Source organism: Silene latifolia, chromosome 10, assembly GCF_048544455.1.
Source record: "Silene latifolia isolate original U9 population chromosome 10, ASM4854445v1, whole genome shotgun sequence".
NCBI classification, from domain to species: Eukaryota; Viridiplantae; Streptophyta; class Magnoliopsida; order Caryophyllales; family Caryophyllaceae; genus Silene; species Silene latifolia.
The window spans coordinates 56,371,827-56,376,462 of NC_133535.1; positions in this window are offsets into that span (position 1 = coordinate 56,371,827).

Sequence of the window (4,636 nt, forward strand, 5' to 3'; positions counted from 1 at the left end):
GAAATGAGGTGTCCATGTAAGAAATGCAATAACAGAGCTTTTAAAGGGAAGAAAGAAGTTCAAGATCATCTTTGGTCGAATGGTTTTGCCGATAATTACTATGTATGGACGTATCACGTGGGGAAATGCCTACCAAAGGAAGTTTAAGTAGTATCGTAGTTAGTGTGAATCCTTACCGGGAGCTCGCGGAAAATGCATTACGTGATAATGTTGAACAAATATTGGAGGAGCAACTCAATCCCGACGACCTTAGCAATGAAGAAGTGCGTTATGAAACTCCAAACCCCCTAGTTTCTTCCTTCTATAAAATGCTAGAAAAATCCGAATAACCAGTGTATTGGGGAAGTAATATGAGTTTGTTGCAAGCGGCATCTAGGTTGGTAGCACTCAAATGTGAGAATAACATATCTCTTTGATGCGTGAATGGGTTTGTGTCATTCATAGGTGACATTATTCCAAAGAATAATGAAATGACGCGCAATTTTAATGAGATTAAGAATGTGCTTAAAGGACTCCAACTAGCTCATGAGAAGATTGGTGCATGTCCTACTGGATGCATGCTTTTTTGGGAGGAAAATGCTAATCTTGAGGAATGTACAAAATGTCATGCATCTCGGTATAAAAGTACAAAAAATTCAAGTGGGAGGCGAATTTCTTGTAAACCGTCAACTTATTTCCCGCTTACACCAAGGTTACAACGATTATATGCAACCAAGCACATAGCAGGTGAGATGAGTTGGCATCATAGAAACTCTCGATTAAGAGAAAGGGGGACAATGACACACCCAAGTGATGGAGAAGCGTGGAAACATTTCGATATAGAGCATCCAGAATTTGAAAGTGAGCATCGTAATGTTCGGATGGGTTTGTGTACAGATGGATTTAACCCTTATGAGCAATTTGGGAAGAATTACTCATGTTGGCCCTGTGATCGTCATTCCGTACAACTTACCTCCTTGGTTATGTATGAAGCGACAATTTATGTTCTTATCTCTACTCGTTCCAGGTCCTAAGAATCCTAAGACAAATTTGGATGTGTACCTGCAACCGTTGATCAAAGAGTTGAAAGAACTTTGGGAAACCGGCGTGTACACCTACGATGTTTCTAAGAAACAAAATTTTCAATTAAAGGCTGCATTAATGTGGACGATCAATGATTTCCCGGCATATGGCATGCTTTCCGGTTGGTCCACAAGTGGGTACCGTGCTTGTCCTTATTGTCAAGAAAAAGAAAATTGATCTTTTTGGCTTAAAAATAACAAAAAGGTTGTTGGTTTGATTGTCACCGTGAGTTCTTAAGATCTGATCATCCTTTCCGCAACAATTGCAAGCATTTTCTAAAGAACAGAAAAACTTAGAATCGCATAGTCGCGTCGAAATTAACGGGTGATGAAGTGTGGGATTCCGTAAAAGACTTGCCGAAAATAGTTGATGCTTCTGATCAAGAATTGAAAAGATTGAAAGACAAGAATGAAGGTGGAAACAAAGCATATTCTGGGAAGTTCCTTACTGGAAAACGTTGTTGATTCGACACAAATTAAACGTTATGCACATTGAGAAAAACATTTTTGAACAACTTATCAACACGATGATGGATGTACTAGGTAAAACTAAATTTGGCCCTAAAGATAAACTCGACTTTAATGAACTTTGTTATAAACAGCCCATATCATATAGGTTTGTTGTAGAAACTACTGAGAAAAAGGCTCTATGTGAATGGGTTGCTAATTTGAAATTCTCGGATGGTTATGCTTCAAATTTGAGTCGGTGTGTTGACCATAAAAATATGGTGTTGCATTCTATGAAAAGTCATGATTGTTGTTAGGCCTGAAAATCCGCAGACCTTCCTGGTAAGTATCTCATCTAAACCTGACTACCAGGCTGTTAGGATGCCAGGCTATCAGGGCACACGAAGATAGGCGCCAGGCCATGGAGAGGACAACGGTCAAAATATCAGGACGATATTAGACCATATACGCGTGTTATAAAGGAATTATATACGCATCATTAAGTGTGAAGATTTCGCAGTAAATGCAGTAATTAAGGGAGGAATAATTGGCAATTATTACTGGTAATAATGGAGAATAATTTGCGTTTAATACCGTATCAAGTAGCCGTTCAGGGAAGAAGCCTATATAAAGAATACTTTGAAGATATTGGGGGCATCTCATTCACACACAAGAAGGAGCATACGCAATACATAGAGAAATATAAACATTGTTATTGTCATACAATTATTCTCTCACATTACATAGTGAAATCCTCTCCTGGCTTGGTGCCCGTGGTTTTTTCCCATTCAAGGGTTTTCCACGTACAAAATTCTTTGTCTTCTTATTATTGTCATTATTTCATTTACAGCTTTATATTGTACCCTGACGACCTGACCAACAGACTATCTAGAGCTAGTTAACCTTACACAACTCTACCCTAACCTGATTTCGCCTTGCGCAAAATCCACACAAAACAATTGGCGCCCACCGTGGGGCATCTAGATCTTTAAATCCTTTTTTCTTATCTTACAAAAATTCAAAAAACCTACAAAAATGGCCGAACCCACCGTTGAAGAACAATTAAATGCAGCTCTCCAAAAAATCGATGAGTTGGAAAGCCTGAAAGAAAAAGTATCCCAAACTGAAGCAAAAATCCTGCAATTGAAAGAATCTGAGTCGGCTCTAAAGCAAAAATTAGAGAAGACCCAAGGGGCAGGCTCTATATTCTAACCAGGAACCCCATTTTCATCAATCATTAAAAATATTGATTTTTCCAGTTTTGGGACTCCAAGTATTCCTAAATCCATTAATGTTGATGGTGATGATGAACCAAAAGATGATAAAGAGAAACCTGACGACTCCACAGCAGCCATCATGATGGCAGTGGTTCAAGAGATCAAGAAACTTAATGAAAAATTCGATAAGATGCCTGGAGTACCTACCAGCATGGAAGAAGCTGCCCCTGACAGCTATGCTGATTCGCCTTTCATAGACGAAATAACAAAAGTAGACCTACCAAAAAAGTTCACAATTTCATCCATGAGGGTCTATGATGGAACCACAGATCCACAAAATCACGTGGCTCTTTACAAGCAGAAAATGCTAGCTGTATCTATTCCCAGCGAGTTCAGACAAGTTTGCATGTGCAAGGGATTTAGAATGACCCTGACTGGCCCTGCTCTGCAATGGTACATCAACCTGCCAACGGGGAGCATCCATTCCTTTGCCAACCTGATCAACAGTTTCAACCAGCAGTTCGCGAGTAGCAGGGAATTGGAGAAACGATCCAGTGACCTTTACCGAGTTACACAGAAGCCTGATGAAACTCTCAGGACATTTCTTTCAAGATTCAACAAAGAGAAAGTATCCATACCCAGGTGTGACGTTAGAACAGCAGTGGAGGCATTCAGACAGGGGCTACTACCATATAGTGATTTATACATCGAACTCACTAAGTATCCTTGCCACACCTTCGAAAATGTTCAGGCCAAGACTCTTGCTTTCGTCAGGCTGGAAGAAGATAAAAGCTATAAACTTGGATCACCCAGCAGACCAAAAGATCATGAAAGGAGCAGTAAGAAGAGCAACAAAGGAACCAACTATAGACCTACTCCATATTCCAGGCCAGATCAGTCAGAATTTAACCTGGCCCATGAGTATCGAGGTAAGGTTAAAGTTTACCCACTTATCTCCGAACGTAACTTCAGTGTTGATATTGCAGGATTGATCCAGAGACTTGACAACATGGGATCAGCTGTCAGATGGCCCAGGAAGTCAGAAAATCCAAATCCCAGAAGAGACAATTCAAGATGGTGCGAAATTCACATGGATGTTGGACACACCACGGATGATTGTTTCACCCTGAGGAAGGAAGTGGCCTCCTGCTAAAATCAGGATACCTGAAAGACCTGATCAAGACAAAAGGCAGGAACGGAAACCAGGATAAAGAAAATCAGGAGCATAAGCAGGATCGTAGTCTCCCTCCACCACCACCAATCTATGAAGTAAAATTCATATCTGGTGGTTCGGAGATTTGCGGCCTGACAAGTTCAGCAGCAAAGAAGATAGCCAGGACGCCAAAGACTGTGTCACCCTGCAAGCCGGATCATGTTCCAACAATCACTTTCAATGGTTGTGATCTAGTGGGCATCCCTGATGTTCATCATGATGGCCTGGTAATTTCAATGCAGATTGGAACAGCCACAGTAAGAAGGATCCTGATAGACGGAGGCAACTCAGTGAACCTGATCATGCTTGACGTACTGAAAGCCATGAAGATCAAGGAGGACCAAATCATCAAGAAATCCAGCGTCCTAGTAGGATTCAGTGGTGAAACCAGGAGCACTCTAGGAGAAATCCACCTCCCAACCTACGTGGAAGGAGTCTCATCTTATGAGAAATTTGGAGTCCTTGACTGCCTGTCATCCTATAGTGCTATCCTGGGCAGACCCTGGATTCACAATGTCAAGGCCGTACCATCAACCTATCACCAGTGCATCAAGATACCAACAGACTGGGGCATAGCCACGATCAAAGGAGATCACAAGACATCCCAGGAATGCTACACAGTAGCTTTGAAGCCTTCCAAGGCAGGTAAGTCCCTGGCATAGCAATTACAGTACCCTATCAGGAGCACTTATGTGGCA